This window comes from Notamacropus eugenii, chromosome 1 (assembly GCF_028372415.1).
Source record: "Notamacropus eugenii isolate mMacEug1 chromosome 1, mMacEug1.pri_v2, whole genome shotgun sequence".
Lineage (NCBI taxonomy): Eukaryota > Metazoa > Chordata > Mammalia > Diprotodontia > Macropodidae > Notamacropus > Notamacropus eugenii.
In genome coordinates this window covers 233,527,844-233,552,653 of record NC_092872.1, presented here as the reverse complement: position 1 = coordinate 233,552,653, position 24,810 = coordinate 233,527,844, and positions in this window count along the sequence as shown.

Sequence of the window (24,810 nt, the reverse complement as noted above, 5' to 3'; positions counted from 1 at the left end):
GAGAGAGAGAGAGAGAGAGGAGAGAGAGAGAGAGGGAGGGAGGGAGGGAGAGGGAGAGAGAGAGCCAGCAGTAGGTACAACTAACTCAGACTCTGACTTCCATCTCTGAGACACTCACTTTGGTACTCTAATTGAGCCTAGTTAGCTCGACAGCAACAATAACAGGAGTTCATTATTTATCTCCCGCACAGGAACCATGGCTGCTGTTTTCCCATCGATGTAGTGGGGATTTATGCACAGAACTCCCATTAGCCTTAATGGGACTTACCGTGCTCCACTAAATCACCAGCTTAGTGACAGAAGAAAAGACCCTGGTAGTATATTAGTATTTTTAAGAATTTATTTTCTTTTTCTTGCAGACTCCATTGCACCCAAAGCATAGTGCATTGAATGTACATCAATATTGGGGAGGACTCTAGAGGATGTGACATATGAACTGGATTTGGGTAAAGGGTGTGGGTAAGACAAGGCAGTTAGGTGGCACAATGAATAGAATGCCAGGCCTGGAGTCAGGAAGACTCATCTTCCTGTGTTCAAATCTAGCCTCAAAACCTTACTAGCTGTGTGTTCCTTAGGCAAGTCACTTAACCCTGTTTGCCTTACTTTCCTCATCTATAAAATAAACTAGAGAAGGAAATGACAAACCACTGCAGCATCTGCCAAGAAAATTCCAAATTGGGTAACAGAGTCAGACACGACTGAAAAATGAACAATGAGAAGGCAGAGCAGAAATTAAACATTTTGCTTCATATTAGTCCCACTCTTAGGACCCAATGTAAGTACTGGCATAGTTTTTTTTTTCAAACTCTTAACCTCCTGGACCAACTCAGACACCAGACGGAGGGGACTGATGTCAGAGAGAAGATGATCTACGTAGTTTTGTAGGAGAAAAGACACGAAGGAAAAACACTTGTAAGCCAACTATGTATAGCCCTTTCCCTCTTACTGGGAAACAATTGTCTATTGTGAGACACAGTGTTCAAGGTATTTCTCTTCTACTCCAAAACTGCAACTGAGAGGTTGGAAGAAGAACTGGCTCCAACCCGATTTTCTCTTTTGAAGGCAGAGTAGATTAGGGGACCCACATCAGGGCCAGAGGGCTACAGGTCTATCATGTATTGGCTGTGTGACAAGTAATTTCACCTCTTGGTAACCTCATTGACTCTCTAGGGTTATAAGGTACAGGCAAGTTACTCACCTGTGTTGGCAAGTAGTTTCTTCACATAAGACTTCTCTAGCAATGAAATCACATGGCCAGTCCTTATCCCTATTATTTATTGCCTTTGATAGTAGCAATGAAAATAAGTGGCAAGACATGTTTTTGAGGTATAAATAGGTAAATACTATTTATATACTTGTGTGTGTTTATATGCACACACAATTTACTTTTATTATTCTTTCACTTAATCTAATGGAAATGCTGAATTAGAGAAATGCGAATTTGAGTGTGGGGTTCTCAGTGAACAATGAAATAATGCTGAATCTAGGAAGGGATAGGAGGGTCTGGTAGATGTATGGAATGTATGTGAGTGACACAGCATAATGGATGTGATGATTGACAGAGAAACTAGAATATGACCAGGATAGATGGAATTCTGGGTAATTGGAAAGCACCTGCACATAGCTCTAACCATTGACAGGACCTAGACCATGCCATGATTACCCTAAAATAGGTGAAGAGAGGTCAAGTAAAACCTCATACTTCTGTTAATGAAGAGGATGCCTAATGATGAGACTTTAACCTCTTTTCATGATGTTTCTGAGCACAAATATAGGAGTTTTAAGAGTACTGAGGGGGCAGCTAGGTGGTGCAATAGATGTAATCCCAGACTTGAAGTCAGGAAGACACATCTGCCTGAGTTCAAATATGACCTCAAACACTTGTTAACTGTGTGATCCTGGGCAAGTCACTTAACCCTCTTTGCCTCCACTTCCTCATTTGTAAAATAAGTGGCAACCATTCCAGTATCTTTGCCAAGAAAATTCCAAATGGAGTCATAGTCAAAAACAACTGAAAAAAACTGAGCAATAACAATAAAAATGGCATTGAGTAGTATGCTGATAAATGTTTCAGAACCAGCTCTCCTAAAATGTACAAGTTTTTAAATTTGATCTACACACTATTACTCCCTTAAGTCTAGCTAATTAGCCAGACAACAAACCAAGCACTGGTTTGTAACAGTCTGCCAATTTCCAAAGTGTAAATGCACATACTGAAAATTAAACAATCTTAGCCAACTCAAGTTGGTTCCAGCACACCCCTAGATGCTCCAGGACATACACACCCTTCCTCCTTGGCATGGTGGGGGGACACTCTGCCTTCCCCTGAAGATCTGCAGGAAGGAAATTCAGTGCTTTTAGGATATTCCCCAAGCAACAAGATGGCTGTATTCATCTACTGCCTGGGTGGCAACAACCCCATTATAAGGTGACTTGGCAGTTGGGAGTCTTATGTTATACCACAAAAAAAGGCCTTATATCTTGGTCAAGCCCATTGTCTTCTCAACCACTTCTGTTTGCTATGGTGATCGTTGCTCTAGTGCTCAATGCTCTAAGCTCCTAAGTCAATTTTGTTATTGAACATCTCCAAATTATTTTTAATTGAAGTTTAAACCATTAGGCTAGTGTTTCTGAATCTGTAAGCTCCTTGAGGGCAGAGACTGTGTTTCCTACTTGTTTTGTTTCTCTTTGTGCCAGAAGATACTCAGTCAATTGTTGCGTTTGTTCTTCTTTCCCAAAGAGGACCATGATGTCAAGATGGTGACATGACTTGCACTTGACTTTGATTTGAGTGAAGGAGGGCTGTGCAAGGTCACTTTGTCTTCCTGAACCATCTGGGTCCAGTGGCCTGATATTCATCAGGATGACTGGAGATGACCTAGGATGCTTTGGGAGACCCTGACCCTTTTAGGCTAAGGTCTTTTGAAATTCTCACATTGAGTGAGATATACCCATTCAGTGAATGGGCCTCTTTAAGTAGTTACTCAAGGAATGGCCTCTTTAATTAAAAAAAATCAAACTGGGACAGGAAGAGCCTCAAGGTTCCTGGGTAAAAGAGAAACAGTCACAATTTAGTATTTACATTCACTCTGTGCTAGCAGGGTGGGCCCTGTGTGCAATGTACAAGCTCCAGAGTGAACTGGGTTTAAGACTTGGTCTTTGAGCAAGAAATCTAGCCAGTAAACCCAAAAAGAAAACTGTACCTTGCCTGGGCAGAGCCTCCTAGGTAAGGAAGGAGAGGAGAGGAGAGGAAAGGAGATACTCATTCAGTTATCTCGCTGAAAGTGAGAATCTGATAAGACCTTAGCCTAAAGTGGCCAAGGTCCCACATTGCATCCTGGGCAATCTCCAGTCACCTTGATGAATATCAGGTCACTGGACCCAGATGACTCTGGAGGAGAAAGTGAGGCTGGTGACCTTGTACAGCCCTCCCTCACTCAAATGAAAGTCAGCTGCAAGTCATGTCATCATTTTGATGTCATTGTCCTCTCCTCTTGTCTCCTCCCTTCTCTTCTTCCTTCCTTTCTTTCACTATATGTTTATCAAACACCTACTATATGTCATTTATTGGGCTAAACACTAAGGATACAAACAAAGCAAAAGACAATTCAGTCTTTCAAGGAATTCATGTCTAATGGGAGATTGAGGGTGAAATGCTTTGCAAATAACTATGTACAGACTATATATATATATATGCATACATACATATGTATGCATATATAATATATATATATATAATTTAATAAAATCAACAGAGGGTTGTACATTTATAGGGGTGATTTATAAGCGCTTGTTCAATGAATGAAAGAATGAATGAATAATCCAACTGATTAAGTACAACACGCAATCTGAAGACCTTTATAACTCTCTAGGTCAGTCTTGAAGTACCTATGGTGACTAGTTTGTTGCTGGAAACTAATATTTAACCAGTTTTCCTAGTCTGGGTTTGAAAAAGACAATAAAACACACTCTAAGATTATTGTTGTTGTTATTTTAAAGAAGGAGATCAAATTAGAAAGATTGTGTTGTCAGTCTTAACGTAACTTGAATAGTCATTGACTCAAATGCTTCAGAATAATGCATAAATTGCAAGTGAAGTATTTTATGACCTTGGGTCTGAGAAAACAAGCCTAATCTCCAGCTTTCTTAAAAGCAGGCATCACACATATACTATCGTAAAATAAGAATACCAATTGTTCCTCCAGATTTTGGCCAATTGTTTGTTTATCTACTTTGTACAAAACAGTGACAGCTTGTATCACACACATTAAAAATAAATCCATAAGTTCTTACAAGAAAAATAATATATTAACTGAAGAGCAAAAGGGATTTAACAAAATGTCCTAGGAATATAAAGTCCAAATTATTATTTAAAAATCATTGAACAAACTACTTGAAAGCACCATGTCCACTTCTACTGACTGTGCATTAGCTTAAAGCCTTAGAGTTAGTTCTGCACTCATCACTAGTTCATGAACTGCAAATAAATGAAATGGACTTGGGTACAGTGTGAACATTAGAGTATTTGGTTAGAGTATTCTTTCCTCATGGAAAGAAAAACATGCTCTATTTAAAACAATAACACAATAATTTCAAGAACATCTGATATAACATGGCATTTTCCAGGAAGAGTGATCAAGTCCATTACATACCACCAAACCTTAAATCCATGACATTGTCTCCTAAATAGGACCAAATATAGTTTTCTAGTTAAAAAAAAAGCCTTGAACAAAAAAAATCTTATTCATCCTAGTTGACATCAAGCTATATGTATTTACCAAACTACATTTAACAATGCCTTCATTTTGTGGAATTTTTCTCTAGTGAAATCAAAATGCCATATGAATTTGATAAGTGCAAAATTCTTATTAACACTAAGAAGAGATAGAACCTAAAGTCCTTCCTTTAGAATAAACATAAAATTCAACCACTAAATGAAGAAGATATAGTCAAGATACATCAAAGATAAGACTATCAAATGCATTACTATCATCATAATAGCAAATCAAAATTGGAAGAACATATATGAAGTAATAATACCATTCTTAAAATACAATATGCCAAATAAAACCCATACAATATTTTAAAAATCCAAAACCAATCAACCTAGAACAGCTATAGTAAAATTAATATTCCTTGACTAAAGGCAGGAAGAAGATTGATAGACATTCTCAGAGCATATGATAACTGCTCAAAACCCAGTACTTTTGGAATAATGATACATCATTTTACTGAACAAGAGTAAAGGGTGGCAATAAATATCTGCCATTAGATTTGATGAATATAGATAAAAGTGGCTTACTTTTTTGAGCCTACAAAACATCTGAGTAGAATCAAAATGAACTTCGTGAGTCATATCCACATAAACACCCAATAATATTGAAAAGATTTTTTAAAATACATTTCAATTTTGTTCAGTGATTGAGTATTTTTTCCCATTCACCTTCTATCCCCTGCCCCCTGCATCCATAAAGGAAAGAAAGAAGACAGAGTCCTTGTTTCCTATAAATATAGCTGAGCAAAACAAATTCCCATAATAACTACATCCAAAAATGTGTTTCTCATTCTACATATTAGTCCATCCTCTTTCTCTGTTATGAGGTAGAGAATGCTTTTCATCAGTCTGCTGGAATCATAGTTGTTTCATCGATCAAAGTTCTTAAGTCTTAAAGAATAGTTCATTTAAAAAATATTGATATTACAAATTATTCTCCTGATTCTATGTACTTAACTCTGCATCAGTCCACATAAGTCTTCCCAGGTTTCTCTGAAACCATCTCTTTTTACAGCACAGTAATATTCCAATAGATATACCATAGTTTGTTCAGCCTTTCTCAAAATAAATGATGTGTCATTTACTGTGCTAAGCACTGAGGATACGAAGAAAAACCAAGACAACCCATGCTTTCAAGGAACTCATGTCTAATAGGGGGTGAAGTGTGTGTGAGTGTGTGTGTGTGTGTGTATGAAATACCTTGCATAACTATATACAAAGTGTACATACATACATATGTATATATATATATATACATATATATATATATATATATATAATTTTTCAGCTAGAATTTCTATAAGTAGTTTTGTCCATATAAGACCATTTCAATCTTTCTTTGATCTCATTGGGGTTATAGGTCTAGTAGTGAAATGACTGGGTCAGTGGCGTGTACTGTTCATCGACTTTTGGGGCGTAATTCCAAAATGCTTTCCAGAATGGATGGGCCAGTTCACAACACTAATGCACCTGTTTTTCCACAATACCTCTAACATTTGTCATTTTCTTTCTTTGTCAACATTGCCAATGTGATGAATATGAGATAGAACCTCAGAGTCACTTTAATTTGTGTTCCTCTAACTATGAATTATTTGGAGCATTTTTTCATATGGCTACAGATACCTTGGCCTTCTTTCCCATTCATATACCATAGACCATTTACCAATTGGGGAATGGCTGTTATTCTTACGAATTTGAATCAATTCCTTATATCTTAGAAATAGGAAGTTTATCAGAGATATTTGAAGCAAAGTCTTTTTTTTCCAATTGTTTCCCTTTTAATCTTAGCTGTTTTGGATTTGTTTGTGCAAAATCTTTTTAATTTTATATAATAACAGATGATTATGTTGGCATATTTATAAAACCTTTGAGAGTGAACTAAAAATATTTAAAACATTGACTTCAGCAAAGTTGTAGGACATAAGATAAATCCATACAAATCATCAGCATTTCTGTATAATACTAATAAAATTTAATAGGAAAAAATAAGGAAATTCCATTTCAAATAACTACAGAATATGTAAAATAAATAGAAATCTCCTTACAATATAAAACCAAGAATTAAATGAATTTAATTAATAAACAGGTTATAGAAATACAAACCTAAACAAATAGAGGAAATATTAATTGCTCATGGGTAGGCTGAGTTAGCATAATAAAAATTACAGTACTACCTAATTGATTTACCTATTCAGTGCCATACCAATCAAACTACCAAAGGATTATTTTATGGAAGTAGAACAAATTATGATGAAATTTATCAGATGATACAAATGATCAAGAATCATGAGAGAAATAATGAAAAAAAATTAAAAGGTTGGGGTTCTACATATCTATCTTTACAAATCAGTAATTCTCTGAACAATTTGGTATGGATTAAAAAATAAAGAGATCCATCAGTGGAACAGATTATCGATACCACAATTAAAATCTCTTTTTCTGAGGGAAGGACTTACTATGTGATTAAAAACTTCAAGGAAAACTGGATTGCTGTGTTACAGAAATTAGATTTAGACCAATTTACATTCATGATTTATACAAATTATACAGACTTTAGATTTATACTTTATACAAAGGTATGTTTCAAGTAGATATGTCATCTAGATTGAAAAGGTCACTTCATGAAAAAAAGTATGTAGGTATATGCATATTTACATACATCTACATATATGTTAGAATATAAGCTCCTTGAGGCCAGGGGTTAGCACAGTGCTTTGCAAATAGCAAGAGCTCAATAAACCCTTGTTTTTAAAAAATAGATTGAAAGCTATAAATATAAGCACAATAACTCAGTCCCCAGTGAGGAAAATTCTTAACATTCAAAGGATTGGTTCAGTATTAATTCACATTTTCGCATATCTGCAGTTAACCTCTGGTCTCCTCATGATTCAAACAAAATCAGGAGAAAGAAAATCCTCAAATAAAAGAAGTGAGCTGGGTGTGTTATAGTGTTTGTTACTAGAAAGGTATGACCAATTTGGTGGTCAGTGCCATCTGCACTGAAATATTTCCAACAGGTAGGGTACTGGCATTCCTGATTTGTTCCAGTTTATGTTATCCTCTCCTGGTAACAGAACACATAGAAATGCCATTTGTTCTACCATTCTCTGTGCCAAGTTCAAAATCAGGCTAGTTTTGAGTAGGACTAGCCTTTGATGCAGGGGCAACTAGGTGGCTCAATGGAAAGACGACCAGGCTTGGAGTTGGGAAGACTCCCTTTCTTGAGTTCAAATCTGACCTCAGACACTTACTAACCCTGTGACCCTGAACAAGATACAACCCTATTTACCTCAGTTTCCTCCTCTGTAAAATGAGCTGGAGAAAGCAAACCACCCTAATATATTTCCAAGAAAAATCCAAAAGGGGTTATGAAGAATGGGACATGACTGAAAAACAATTCAATAACAAAACCTAGAATGTTATATCTTTGTTTTTAGAAACAATGACATCACAGAGACTGGAGTATTTATTAATCCAGAGAAGTCACCAAGACCCCATTTGCCCCCATTTCAGGGTTGCCAGGCTTTACTGCCATTGTGATGGTCTCAAGTCACACAAAGTTCCCTCTGTCCATCACCCTGACTGGTACCTTATCCTACTCTGCCATTGTCTTCCCCCCATCCCAAGGTGCAAATGTTTAGGACTTTGAGGAATTATTTGTATTATTCACTCATTTTTCTCATAGTTTAAATTGCGGTTCAGATAGAATGGTCTGAGATGTCACTATCTTGAATCATAATTTTTCTATACTTCATATTCTCTGGACTAAAATGAAGGTTACTTGCAATTAAAAGTGGTAATACTATTGTCCACTTTTACATTGTGCCTTGTCATTTGTAAAGTACTTTTCTCAAAAGAAAGATGTGTGTGTGTGTGTGTGTGTGTGTGTGGATACACATTTTACAGATGAGAAAACTGAGGCAGGTTTTAGGCAGGTAACTTGTCCCACCCAGTTCACTCAGATAATTAATAGAGCTGAATTGCAACCCTCATGTCTTGATTTCTGGTCCAGACCTTTTTCCACACTGTCCCATTCTGGGAAGTAAGTGTGCAAAGTTTAAAGATAAAATTGTGAACTAGGAGGAGGGGAAGGGGTATAGTCTTTGTACTAGAGAACCTATTTGGACTTGAGGTTAGAAAACATGGATTAATTCTCTGCTCTACTACCTGCAAATCACATAAGTCAGGGCAAAATCCTTTCACCTCTTCAGCTGTTTTTCCTTGTCTATAAAATGAGGGGATTGATTCAGATGATTTCTAAATTTCTTGCTAGCCCTAATATTCTATCACTCAATGATACAGTTCTCTCCCCACCCCACCCTTCACACAGAGTACTGTCACATGGCCCACCTTTTATAATATAATAAAGGATGAAATGGTTAAATACATCACTGATTTGCCAATAATAGGTGTTGGTGTATAAGTCTAACTGGCAGTCCGACAGCTCTGGATATTGATTTTTCTGTCTAATGGTTGAGAAAGATGTTATCTTGATTAATTAGAAGTCAAAAATAAATACATCTTACTTCTATTAGATGTCCTGGCATTCACTTTAGTGCTTTTCCCCTCACCCCTCCATTACAGGCTCCAAGATGCTGAAAACCAAAACAGGACAAGGTTAGAAGAGAGCCAACCGCACCCCCACCCCACCCCCCCAGTCCAGCCAAGATAGTGTCACTCCTACTCCTGATGGGAGCTTTATCAGCACAACAGGGAAGCTGTGTTTCTCTCAACTTTTTTCCCCATTTGATGAACTGACTGGAGCCTTTGGCTCAGAGATGAATAAGAGAAAATCCAATGGAATCTGGAGATTTCTTTAGAACTTGTCTATTTCATGTGAGGGACAAATGATAGCACATGCCATGCCAATCTAATGGATTGGCAAGTAGCTAGAGAAGATGGCACCCCTTTGAACATTCCTGCCCTCCAGGTGACAGAAATGTGTTGTCCTTCGTATCTGTAAATCATCTGTCTGGGAGTTATTTCCAGAAGCAAGATTACAAAAATGCTAAATGAGGGACTATAATTTAATCCCATCCCTGAGGGGGAAGTTCATTAGCATATTAATCTGCATAATCTTTTTTGTTTTAAGTCAGAATTACTATTATTAAAAAAGATTCCTGGGAATAAAGAAAAGAGAAGAAATGATTTGGAATTTTAATCAACTCTGGATCATTTTTTCTTTTTACATCTTATTCATTGATTTTTAAAATGCTATTACAGATAACACAATGTAGTTCCTCTTCACAACAATACTTCAGGAGGTTTTTGATTTCCCAGAGCAGTGGGTTAACCTTCACTGATGATGACCGCAATTCCTGCCACCTCTTAGTAACTGACCTTTGTAAGAAAATTGCCAGATCACCAAGGTGAAGACAGAGAGCCTCTCTAAATAAAGTTAGGCTAGTCCTCATCACCCATCTCTGAGCCCAGAAGCAAAGTCTTTCCAACTTGGGATAACCCACTATGAGCTAATAATACTCTGGCGGCAACACTCTTCAAGAATCCAGGATCATCTCTATAACAGCATGAAACATTAAAATAGGGCTTAAATGAAAGACATTGGAGTTCACTGCAATGAAAGCTATTTGTTGTTCTTTAATCATGTCTGACTTTTTGTGACCTCATTTGGGGTTTTCCTGGCAGAGATTCCAGAGTGATTTGCTTTCTCTAGTTCATTTTACAGAGGAGGAAACTGAGGCAAATGGGGTTAAGTGACTTGCCCAGGGTCACACAGCTAGCAAGTATCTGAGGTCAAATTTGAACTCAGGTTTTCCTGACTTGTAGACCTGGCACTCCATTCACTGTGCCACCTAGCTGTTGTGGGAGGAGGCTAATGCAGGCTCCACATTTGGGAGTACTCGTAGTGAACAGTGCATGATAGTGGATCGAGAGTTGGCTTTGGAATCAGGAAGACCAGAATTTGAGTCCTGCCTGTCTCTGGCATATTCTAGCTGTGTGATCATTATGGTATAATAATGGATAGAAAGTTAGACTTAGAGTCAGAAAGACTAAGGGTTAAGTCTGGCCTCAGTCAGTTACTAACTGTGTGACCCTGGGCAAGTCACTTAACCACTCCCAGTCTCAGTTTCCTTAAGCCACACCAACAAGCTTTTAAGGAGAATCTACTATGTATCAGGCATGTGCTAAGCTTTGAGGTGTAAACAGAGGCAAAAATAGCCCTTGTTCTGAAGAAGTTCATGATCTAATGGGGAGACAACTTGCAAAAACTATGTACAAATAAGGTATGTATAGGATAAACTGGAGATATATCAAGGAGGGAAAGAACTAGCAATAAAGGGCATTGCAGAAGGTGAGATTTTATCTGGGACCTAAAGGAAGCCAGGGAAAGCAGAGATGAGGAAGAAGAGGGTTACAGGGATGGGCGACAAATGGTAAAAAGGGCAGAAATCAGGACATAAAGAAGGAGAAGAGTGACACCGGATTGCAAGGAGAGTGAGGTTAAAGAAAACTCAGAAGGTAGGAGGGAGGCAGGTAATGAAGGACTCTAAATGCCAGAGGATTTTATATTTGATCGTCAAGATGATAGGAAGCCACTGGAGTTTATTAAATAGGTTGGAAAGGGGAGTGACATTGTCATGTGTGCACTTTAGGAAAATCAATTTGACAGTTTTAGTGGAGAATGGACTGAAATGGCAAGACACTAGAAATAGGGAGACCATACATTGCAATTGTGCAGGCATGAGGTGATGAGGGTCTATACTAGGGTGGTAGTGGTGTCAGAGAAGAGAAGGGGGCATGTATGAGAGATGGGATGAAGGGAGAATCAGTAGGACTTGACAACTGATTGGATATGGGTAGTGGGACAGTGAGCTGAGGATGACATCTAGATTGTGAGTCTGGGTGACCAGGGAGATATTACTGTCCTTGGCAATAATAGGGAAGTTAGGAAGAGAGGAAGGGTGTGGAGGAAAGAAAATGAATTTGGTTTTGGACATCTTAAGTTTAAGATATCTATGGGATATCTGATTTGAGATGTCTAGGAAGCAGTTGGAAATGTGATACTGGAGGTCAAGAGAGGGGTTTATGTACATAAATAGACATGAGAATTATCTGCATTTAGGAAGAAAAGGGAAGGAAAGGGAAAGGGAAAAGGAAGGGATGGGAAGGAAAAAGGAAAATGAAGGGAAGGGAAAGAAAAAGGGAAGAGAAAGGGAAGGGAAGGAAAAAGGGTAGCAAAAAGAGAAGGGAAAAGGAAGGAAAAAAAGAAGGGAAAGGGAAGGAAAAGGGGAAGGGAAGGATCTATGGCTGCACAGAGGTCAAGAAGGTTGAGGATTGATGGGGATAATAATTGCAACTACTTCATAGAGTTGTGTGGGTCAAATGAGATAAGATTTGTAAAGTACTTTACAAACCATAGAGTTCTATATAAATGGTAGCTATCATCATCATTATCACCATCATTATTACAACCTCACAGTTTCCCCAGGCAATTCTTTAAGACTATAAGCTATAAAAATAATAATAACTGGCATTTACATAGCGTTTTAAAGCTTATAAAACTTCTACAAATATTATCTCATTTTATCCTTGCAACAACCTTGTGAAGTGGGTGCTGTTATGACCCCCATTTTAGAGGTAGGAAACTGAGACAGGCAGAGGTTGAGATTTGTCCAGGGTTACTACTAGTAAGTGTTTGGGGCTGGATTTGAATTCAGATCTTCTTGATTTCAGGTCCATCATTCAGTCTACTCTGCCACCTAGCTGCCTCTACTGGTAATCTGCATTGATAGAAGAGGTTTTCTCACCAGGAGTTCCCCACACCGATGAAACATAGTCACAGATGGGAAACAAAAAAGTAAAAAAAAAAAAGGTAAACATATTCACAGAGCAGCTTGACCTAAAGGTGTGTTAGTCCAAATTTCTATCAACAGGAGAATGCAGTTCACTATATTCTTTTACCATTGAAATAGTTCATTCATCCATTCTTTGTCAGTTGGCACATGTCAAACGTGAATACAGGCCTTGTGATTGGTAAAGCACTATGATAATCAGAGAACCTGAATTTTAAAGGCTGGTTGTGCTATTTCACATAACATTAAGCAAGTCATTTAAGACTCCAGACTCAGTTTCTCCATCTGCAAAATGGGGTTGGAGTTTTATCACTAAGGTCCCTTCAGGATTTCAATCCTTGATCCTGTGAAGAAAGGGTACTTAAGCTTGACTTTTAAGTTAAGCCAACCTTCAACAGTGCTCTGATCTGGTGCTCCATTCAGAACAGAGAGAAAGACTCAGAACAGAGACCTCAGCCAGCTTATGGGCAGGAAATGTGTGTTCTTTTCTCATACCCTTGGAAAATTGTCTTCCTCTTAATCCTCTCTTTTTAGTGGGGTCTGCTGACTTTGTGAAAGAATGACCGGAGAAGGCTGGCCTCCAGCACCGCACAATTTATAGGCTGAGAAGGTTTTAAAGGAGCCAATTTTTAAAGCTTCATGCTAAATTTATGTGGGTTTTTCCAAGAAGTTTACCAGGGGGACAAAAGTGTAAAATGCCCACACTTTAGCTATTCAATTATCTCTGTTCTCCTTGCTGGGCAGGTGTTTGGCGACTCAGCTTTAGCAAGCTGTCATCATTCACTGAAAATAAGAATACAGATATCTCCTAAAGAGGACAGAGAATGAATCAGAGCTGCTCAAGGGCACTTCTAATTGGCACGCTTACCATCTATTCAAGTTCTTGCAGCGTCTTACTCAGTATAAAGTGGGTAGTTACCATAGCAACCATGGGCTCTCCCTCTTGTTCCCTGCCAAATACTAAAGACCTTCGCTTGGAAGAGGAAGCAGACAGAAAGAAGGCAGACAAGGGGCCAAAGCTGGGAAGTAGATAGGGTGTCAAAGAGAGTTTTTGGAGCCAGATTCAAGGTGGATGCATATGGAGCCTGGGATGCTTCTGTGGAAGCCATGGTGAAAGCAGCTCAACTCTTTTCTGTCAACAGAAATTCTCCTCATCAATCAAAGACCCATCTCAAGCCCCTCCTCTTCTAAGAGACTTTCCTCGATCAGTGCACTCCAAAGTAAATTCTTCCTGTTCTTACGTCCAAAACACATAGAATCTCAGTGATAATTATCTTCTGCTAACTTCTTTTGTCAATTCTTCCTTAAATACCAACTATATGCCAAGCACTGTGTTAAGAGCTAAGGATACAAGGAAGAAAAAAAAATTGGTCTTCATTTTTAAGGAGGTCTCACCTTCTTAGTCCTCCCTATCCTCATTCATAAATGAGCCTGTTACATTAGATGTCCTGTGAGGTTATATGGACCAGGATCTTATAATCCTGTGTTTATAGGTCTTAACTTCCTCAAAGAAAATGCAGTTTTAATAATAATAATAATAACTGGTTACAGGTGTGGTGGAACATACTTGTAATCCCTGCTCCCATAAAGGCTGAAGCTGGTGAGCTCTGAGCTGCAGTGGGGTAAGCTATTGGGTGTCTGCATTAAGTCTGGAAGCAATTGGTGAACCCTGGGGAGAGGGGTGGGGGATGGAACCTGGACCAGGCTGCCTAAGCATGGGTGAATCAGTCCAGGTCAGAAGCAAGCCAAAGCTCCCATGCTGATCAATGCTAGTATTGGCAGGGGAAATGCTGCCACACTTCCAGCCTGGGCAAGATAAGGAGACTGTTACATAACAACAAAGATGACGATGATAGCAATAATTACTATGCAGTGCTTTAAAGTTTACAAAGAACTTTGTTATTGTTTAATTGTTGAATCCTTTCAACCATGCCCAATTCTTCATGACACTATTTGGGATTTTTCTTGACAAAGATACTAGAGTGGGTTGGTCATTTCCTTCTCTAGCTCATTTTCTCATAATATTGCTTTAACTTCAGCAATATAGATATTATTCTCATTTTTCAGATTAAAAAAACTGAGATTCAGAGAAGGTGATTTACCTGTGATCACGTCTAGTAAGTCTCAGGGGGATTTGGACCCAAATTTTCCTGACGATGTACAGTACAATACATACTACACTGTCAGGTCATGTGTCCAGTGTATGTTCTAGCAAAGTGATTTCTCTCACAGTAGACTCTTGATACTTTTACTATCCTGCTTCATTGTCCAATTTCCAGTGAGCTAAAATAAAGGGTATGGTGATATGACTCTAGATATCTGGGAAAGGTGTTGGGGAAGGGGAGAGAAAAGTAACTGAATTCAGCCAGTTTTTCTAGATATTTGTGAAGATTCTTGGCTACTTCCATTTTGTCCTTGTATACTCAGTGGGCATAGCATCGTGCCTGGAACACATCAGGTGCTTAAGGGATGCACACTGATTTTGTCTGCTCAGTTCAGATCTTTTGGTGAAGACAGAGCCTGATTTTCAAACATTCATTTGGTTCTCATTTTTCCTTGAATTGTGCTGTTCATGGTAAATAGACTACAAAGGATAACTAAACATTTCCCTTAATTTAACATGTGAGAAGGCTAGCATTTGTCTTCACTGATCCTCCCATGTGCAGGTAGCTTAAGCTGATCAGAATCTCAGGGTTGGAAGATAGCTGGCTTGGAGAACAACTCTTCAAGATTCTCCTTTCTGCAGGCATCATTTCTAAATCACCCCAGACAGGTGAGCATCTAGCCTCTGCTTTTATGCTTTCAGTGACATGAAGCTCACTATTTTGCAAATGGGGATAATAACTCCATTTGACTTTGCTGGTCTGTTTTCACACAATTTGAATGAGAATTTGCCTTTCAGTGATTACCAACTCTTGACCTTCTAACTTCCTTTAAATCTCAGCTAAAATTCCACCTTCTGCAAGAAGGCTTTCCCAGTCCCCCGCAAGGACAGTGTCTTCTGTTGGTTATCTCCAATTTATCCTGTCTAGAGATTATTTGTGTATAATTGTTTCCATGTTATCCCCTCCATTAGACTGTATGTTCCTCAAGAGCAGGAACCATTTTTTTAAACCTTTGTTCTATCCCCAGTGTTTAAAACAGAGCCTTGCACGTAGTAGGTACTCAGTAAATGCTTGTTGACTGATTCTCCTGGTCTTTTTCACCACACTTTCAAGGGATGTTGTTGTATTTGAATCTTTGTTTTCAAAGAAGACCCTGTTAATTGTTCGTGTATCTATGTTGCTACATCATCTATCGGCTGCCTTTGGGGATCATTTATTTCATGGACCCATTATGACCATAGCTTAGCTGAAAAGCCAGAAGTTCCAGATATCTTAAAAACTTCAAAGATTTGTGATTTCATTAGCCTGTGGTCCCACACTACGCATGCAAATCAAATGTCTTAGCTGAGGGTCTTGGTGAGTTTCTACGTTTCTCCTTTCTCTTTCTTCAACCACTCATTGACATCTACTTACCAAACTGCTGGTGAGAACCTATCCTCAGCTTTGCTGACCCTCATGTAGAAGTCACTGAGAGCTAACTCAGTCGTTCATCTCAAAAGGACCTACTTATTGCATCATGCTCATTTGGTATGCACATACACACACACATATATACATATACTATATATACATATATACACATATATGTACATATGTGTACATATACACAAACACATAGATATGACTTTAATATCATTTCATTGTCTATGGTGCCTTTAAGCATATTGTAGTTTGTATTTTTTTCTCTCAACTATATGTATATGTAAATAAATATACATACACACACACACACACACACACACACATATACATATATATTTTGTCTTGTCAGCTATCATAACTGCCATTCCATTTCTACTTGGTCTGATTCAGTTGAGGTATAATATATTTTATTCTTGCCATCATTTTAATTCTATATTAACTTTCATATTTTAAGTGAGTTTCTTGTATTCCACAGATTGTTGGATTTTATTTAATCCATTCTTTTTCCCTCTGCTATTTTATGGATGAATTCTTATTATTAGCATTCACAATGATGATAGTCAAGTTTGTATTTCTCTTAATCAAATCCTTTTGTATTTCTTTCCTTTTTCTTCTCTTAAAAGAAATCAGTACTAGTCATTTCTGCTTTATCCTATCCTATCCCAGCCTAGACCTTTTCACTTTTAAATTGATTTTTGCTATTACAAAACCTTTACCCAAACCAAACTATAAGAATCTTTCCTCACTAGAAACAAACAAGAATGCAATTCATGAATTCCCTTCTCCTCTCCCATTCTCTACCTCCAATCTTAAAGTATAATACATCCCTTCTTTCCTTAGGGTGCTGCGGAACACTACAGCCTAAGCTAGTCTCTTTCCAATCTTCTCACATCTTATTCCTCTTCATGTATTCTATGACACTAGCCTCCTTCTGTTCACACAGGAACACTTCATTTCCTAATTCCTTGCATTTTCATTGACTTTCTTCCACTCCAGGGATGCAGTTCTTCCTCACTTATGCCTCCTGGCTTCCCTGAAGTCTATTAAAATCCTACCTTCTTCCAGAAGTCTAGCCTTAAGGATAGTGTCTTCCCTCCAAGTAACCAGCTCATATCTGGTTCCTACATAGTGCTTTGCTAGTTGCTTTCTCCCTTTAGAATAAGAATATATTGAAAGTCAGGAAATGATTTTGTCTTTATTTTTATCCCTACCACCTAGTAGGTGCTCCATAAATGTTTGTAGACTTGGTTTTGTTTCTTCAATTACTCTTAGGCATTTTGGAACTCCCAAGACAGTTTAGTCTCTCCTTTCTATATTTAATCATTTGAACAGCAGCTAGCCTTTTCTAACTATTTGAAAGCGTTTACCTTTTTTAAAGTTTCTTTTATTTGCTCTATTTGCATTTCAAAGACTCTGCTCAGGCCTCGTTTTCTCAAAAGGAATCCTTGAAAGTCAGCAATGCTCTGTTTATTCTTTTGTCTTCAACCCACTCCCATTCAATTCTCACTAAATGGCCAAAATGATTTTTCTTAAATGTAGATCAGACCAGAGCCAAACTCTTCCCCTCTATAAAATAAATTCCACTGTCTTTTTATTGCTTTCAGGAACAAAATCCTCTTTTTGGCTTGTAATGTTCTCTGTAACTTGGCACCTTCCAACCTTTCCAATACCATGCTTCCTTCAACGTCAACACTGAGTTTGCAAAATTCTGCACTTAGCAAAAATATAAGCCTACATCTTAAAGCAGTCACAATGGCCTAATTGACAAGAGGAGATTTGCATATCACAACAAGGGTAAACTCAAAAAGACTCTTCTACAAACTTTGGGAAGTTCAAACTCTGTTTTGGCTTCTTATCTCAAGAATTTAAATATACACACACATATCCATATATAATATATATGTGCATGTGTGACACACACACATACAGAAATACTATCATTCCAATCCAATAATTCAATAAACATTTACTAACACCTACTATGTGCTAAGGATAGAATTCATAAAAAGACAGTCCCCACCCTCAAGGAGTTCACAATCTAATGGAGGGAGATAGCACACAAAAAGAGAAAAGTGGAGAGGGGAGGAGGAGGGGCGGCGGGGAGGGGAAACATCAGGAGGTATGTCCTTCTTTAGAGTTGAAACCAGGCAGGACAGTGGATGCAAAGTGGAGTGCACTGAGAGTCTAGTTCCTACCCTCTATAATGTAAGGCACTGAGAAAACTCCTCCCTCCAGCCCTCCAATCAAAAGGGAGAGGAGGCTTAAGGAGGTGGTATCAATCAAGGCTTAATTTAGTCAGCAGAGGTGAGTCAGATTTTAGTCTGGCACAGTTAATAATAACAGAAGACAGGCTTCAGTCAACCAAATCTCCAAGAGAAATGGCCCTGAGTCCCAAATAATAATCCAATAAAAAGAAATTTTTAAAATTCCTGCAGCATTGTGAAGATGAAATGAGATATTTATTAAAATGATTTGCAAACCTTAAATAATTGTTTTAAGAACAAAACAAAACAAAACCATACGGTATTCCATTTTTCTCTTCAGAAACTCTAACTTATGTTTTATCATTCTGTCCCTTTCTCTGCATATTCTTCCTAATAATTCAGACTTTCAATCTTTCCCCCTCTCAGTAATGTATCTAGTCATCACCTCTGCTCTGACTTCATTTTCCTCCCTTTATAATTTCAACCCGGTAATTATTCATTCAACTCTACATTGTCTTCTCCTTGTAAATTCTTTGCCTCCTCGTCCGCTCACTACTCATATTTTCCCAAATCTCCATCTTAGATGATTCCCACCATCTCCTCTCCTACAATTCTTGTGCTCCTGAATGAACACTAATTGGGCACATTAGAAATGATGATTACCTAACTTCCACTGGGCTTTTGATATAGCCTCTACATGACCGCTAACCCCTAGATCAGTATTTTGCCTCTTAGACTATTAGGAAAATTGAGACTATTACATGGAATTGCCCTCTTTGGCCATTCTCTTCATCTCAAAACCTCTTGATATCATCTTTCATTCCCTTCTCTTTACCCTCAGTCTCTCTTCCTTGCCAATGACAATACTTTTACACTTGCATCTGTTCCTACCCCACCCCCATAATTTCTAGCAGATTGTATCTTCAATCTTCCCTTCTTTCTCTTGAATCTTCAATTTTTCAGTATCAACTGAGTCCTTCAATATTATCTTCAAATATGACTGTCTCCCGAGCCTACACAACAACAACAAAACAAACTTTCACTAGGTCCTATCATCCTTTCAGGTTAATTCCATATCCTATAAGATAAAATAAAAAAAATTCTCTTTTGGATTTTTGATGTCTTATGACTTAGCCCTGCTACCTTTCCATTCTTCTAACACGTTACTTCCTCCTCTGTGGTCCAGTGACACTCACATCCTTGTTGTTCCTCCCACACAACACTCTGTCTTCCTTTTCTCAGTTACACTGCTTGAAAAAGCTGGCTACATTTAGTGACTTCACAGTTTCTCTCACTGTTGAACCTTTCTCAATCTGACTTCATCATTGAATTGAAATTGTTCTTTCCAAAGTTACCAAGGATGTTTGAATTGCCAAATCTGATTATCTTTTATCAGTCCTCATCCTTCTTGACCTTTCTATTGCATTTAACACTGTTGAACATTATCTTCTTCTGAACACCCTCTCTCCTCCTGGTTTTTCTGACACTACTATCTCCTGGTTCTCCTGTCTTTCTGGTTACTTTTTTCTCAGGATCAAATACAGGCATGCATGTATGCATGCATGTATGTATATTTGTATGTATATGTGTATATATGTATATGTTTGGTATATCTAGATGGATATGCGTGTATATATGTCAATAAATATATACACGCATATCTATATGTATGCGTAAGTGCATGAACATAAAATATGTCTCCTGAATATGTATGTGTATATATATGTATATGTACATAAACATCACATGTATGTATACATATAAACACACTAAAATATCTAATCAGTTGCCATATCTTTATGTTTTTATTTCCTCCTCAACGTTTCCTACATCTGACAACCCCGTCTTGTTGCTTACACAGCTATTCCCTTAATTCAGGTCTTCATCAACTCTCAGTCAGATTCTCTCACCATTGCAGACTATTTTCTATATCTTTCCTTAAGTGTAGATCTGACCATCTCCACTAGTCAATCAACTCCAATGGTTTCCTATTCCCTTTAAGATAAAATATAAACTCCTCTGTTTAGCTTTTAAAGCCCTTTACAGCAATGATCCTAACCTATTTTTCTAGTCTATTTGAACATTACTCCTTCTCCTGAATTTTTCAACCCAGCCAAACTAGCCTTCTTTCCATTTCTCACACATTCAATTTTCAGATTTCATGTTTTTTGGTAACTATCTGCTACACCTACAATTCAATGCCTTTTTAATATCCCCTCATAATTCCCCCTCTTCCTTTATGTTGTAGCCCAAACTACATCTTTTGTGTGAAATTTTTCCTTATCCACCCATCCAAATGCTCATGTACTCCTTCCCAAACTGCCTTGTCTTTAATTATTTTATATGTTTTTGTCTATTTATTTAATATTTATGCCATATATATATTTATACATGTAGTCTCAGTTGTCTTATTAGGATGAAAGCTCCTTGTCAAAAGGTATCATTTCATTCTTTGTACTTTTATCCTCAGCACCTAGTATAGTGCATGGCACATACTAGGCTCATAAAAGCTTGTTGATTGGTTGAACTTTGTAAAATGCACTCTCTTTAAGGAAAGATTATTTTTCTTTGCCAGTTGGAGTAGTATTTTCCAATATTTTGTTTTCTTTGTTGTTTCTGATGAGTAGCCCTGTATAATTTCTGTAGAGTTCCTTGTTAGGTAATTTGTCCCTTCAAAGTAAGTTGTAAAGTTTTCTCCCTATTCTAGGAGTTCAAGAGCTTAACCACCACTTTTCTGGGTAGGATAATGCTGGAGTTTCTTTCTGGAGGTATACTAGAAATTCTACAGATTTGGTCTTTTCTCTTCTGGACAAGAGTCATTTGCATTTTAGCAGTGTTTTCCTCTTTTGTTTTTGCCCTAGTTGTTCTTGTTGTATCATTGACTTGGTTAGTTCTACCCCCTCCATTCTTTTTTTCAAGATGTCTATAGCTTCGCTAAACTTTTCCAGCTTTTTCTCTAGCCCACCAATTCTACTTTTTCCATTGAAAGTTTTAATTTACTCCTTATTGCTGCCTTCCATTCTTTGAATAAGCCTTCCAACCACTCTCTGGGTTCTTATAATGATTCTTTTTTTTTCTTTCCTGAAGTTCTAATTGCAGTTATTGCAGCATTATTCTTTTCAGGAAATTTCTCCTAGCATTCTCTTAACCTAGCAAAATTGTAACACAGGATTTTCTTAATTTGTTCCATTTCTCAGTCTCTGTTGGTTCTTCTGTGAGTACTTACTTGTGTGAATTTCCCATCTAACTTTTCAATCTTATTTCATCTTATACCCCTTCACATAGACTCATTCCCAATGAAACTGACCTACCATTATATTTCACATTATTTCATTATATTCCACAGTTTGACCATACTTTGGCCCAGGTTGTCTCCATTACTATAATACAAAGGTGTTAAACATGGCACCCATGGGCTGCATGTGTATAACACTCCTGAATGCAGCCCAAAAAATAACAAAATAGAATTGAGAAATATTTAACAAAACAAGTAAAATTACAATTAAACAAAGATAAAGTTACATCTTAAAACTAAGTCAATATATGGCCTAAAAGGTCTTTATATATGTATTAGTGGCCCATATTTTTATTTGAGTTTGACACTGCTGCTGTAACATTCCTTCTTCATTTTTGCTTCTACAAAACCCAGCTTAAACATCACTTACCTTACCCCTATATTTACCTTACCCCCAATATGGTGAGTGATCTCCATTTCCTGAAATTACGTCATATTAATTTTTATATAATATCACATATACACATACAAACATATATACATGTGGTTAGTTGGTTGGTTGGTTGTTGTCCTTTGTTCTTGAAGAGGACCAAAATGACATCATTATGCTCGAGTCAAGTTTCAGTGTGTCTAATCAGAACAATGTGAGCTCAGAATGCTCTACCCCAAGTCAGGCGCAAATAGTCTGCGTGAACATTTAGGGTGGATTCTCTAAATTTGCACATCCTGTGTTTCCTTTGAGCTGTTTCAATTCTACTTTGCTCCTAGAGCACAGAACCTTTTCTGACATGGGCACGGCATGTTGAACAGTCTTGTGACAGTACCTCCCTTGTCAATCAATTCTAATCCATATGTGTACATATTGCCATTAAAGCTTTAAGTTGCACTAAGACTTTTGGGACACCCTGTATATGTCTACATATCTATCTATATTATCTATCTATATTTATATATAAAATAAAAATTATATATACATATATGCAATACATATGTACACATATATACATGCAATGTGTAAATATGTAGATGCATAACACATGTATTTGTATTTTCTTACCTTTGTCTATGTTGTATTCCCTTAATGCCTTAATGGCACAGATTGTTTTTGTTTCTGCTCTTAGAACCCTTTATACCTAACATATTGTCTTGTACTGGCAAAATGGCTAGCGTACTGATCTTGGAGTCAGGCAGACCTGAGCTCAAATCTGGTTTAAACACTTACTAGCTGTATAAGCCTGGGAAAACTACTTAATCTCTTTGTGCTTCAGTTTCCTCATTTGTTAAATGAGGAAAATTATAGTGCCTACCTCTCAGGGTTGTGTGGATCAAATAAAATTATATATGCATATATATATAGTGCTTAGTTTAGTGTCTGGCACATAGTAAGTGCTATAGAAATATTATATTCACCTAGTAAATGTTTGTTTAATTACTGATTTATTTAGTGTGTTTTTAAGTTGTTAAAATGATGAGGACAGCTGGGCTTGTATACAAAGTTTTACTCTAGTACCTTGCAAGATGTCTCCTTTTCAGGCATTTTCTAACAACATGCCCTTTGTCCCCAATTATTCATATCCTGCCACAAACCATGAGCCTGTCCTATTCTTTTTCTTCCTTTTGTTTCTCTCCAGAATATTCTCCATTTGTGGAGTAATCATATTTCTGGAGAAGTTCTTGATAATCTGGGGTTTCTGTCATAATTTCTTTTGGATGTGTGTAAAGGGAGATGATGTCAAAATTTGTGATTTCACTGTCACAGGAAACTCTCCACATGAAATCTCCCATTAACGATGCAGATTGCCATCTCTGTGAATTACAGTTTTAAAGAGTAACCTGAGAAGTTATGTGCCTTGCCCGGGATGTTCCAAATACATTTTCTAAAATTTCTATCTGAATGAAATCTTACACATGAGGATGTTCCCATCATTAAATCACCAAAGGGTGATCAAGGAAACCCATAACATAATTGAAAACACGGAAGCTGTTTAACTCAACCTTCCAAACTATTCTTCACTAGTATTATTTTTCATAGCCCTTCCCATTGTCTCCAGCCCCCCCCCGTGTGCCAAGCAAACACTGTATTTTCCCATCACCTGAGCTGGGTTTGTTTCTTTGACTGCTAAGAACTCAACTAATTCAGCAAGCTTGCCTCTTTCAGCCCTGGCTCTGACTGACAGGCCTGGCCCTGTTACATCCAATCCTGAAAATCGGCATCAGGGAATGGCATGCCGTTTGATAACATAAGATGCTTAGGTTTGGGGGGCTCAAGTGAGATGTTCAGAGCTAATAGCCCTGCGAGCAGAGTTTTAGCTGCGATCTGCACCTTGAGATATCGGTTCTGTCTGGCTCAGGAAAAAAGGGGAAAAAGAATGAGAGCTTATTTCTAGAAAGGTTTCCGATGAGCAGCATTTGTCATTGAAGGGGAAGATGGGTATAATTAGCTTGTCAGTCTAGTTTGGGCTGAGCAGGCTGTCTGGGGGAAGAAAGATGGACTGACTGCCTGAAGAACTGACAGGCAGTCGATAGCGCGGCAATTAACGTCATAAATAATTCTCGAACCAATTACATCAAAATGGACTCCGAGCTTTAAAAAGGTACAGAATTCCCTTATTCTTCCTGCTAACAGCAAGAAGCAGCTTTCATTTTTCTCTGTAATTACTTCTCATTGTATATAGCCATACAGCCGGGCTTCTCTGTCCATATTTAAGCCTTGTCTCTCCAGCCCTCTCTCCCCACCATCGCCTCGCATCCTCCTCCTCCTCCGCCGCCCCCCCCCCCCCCCCCCCAGCCCCGCTTTACCCCAAAGGACAAGGCTGTTCCAGTCGATCTTCCCCGCCAGAGCACCGGGGTGAATGCATAATCTTTTAACTTGCCTGTTACACGGTAACTCCTGCTACACCTAAATGATTAAGAGCCAAGTTTTCTCAAATGTCATGGACGCTGACAGCAGAGAGCACCAAACAATGGCATTTGGAAATAAAGACATTTGTGAAATAAATGGATTTGTCTTATTATTTTAAAGGTTGCTGTGACTTTGCTTACACTGAATTTATTGATTTTTCTCCCCTCCCTTTCCTCCCCTTTCCTTTCTTCCTCGCAGACAGTTACAGGCCCAGAAGCTGGGCCAAACGACTCCCTCTACAAGGCAACCCCGAGCCAATACTGCCCACGTGTGTTAATGGGCATTTGGTTAGGAGGAAAAGCAGTCCCTTTAGCACAGTGTTTCGCTTTTAAAGTCCATCTCTTAAGCTGTCTC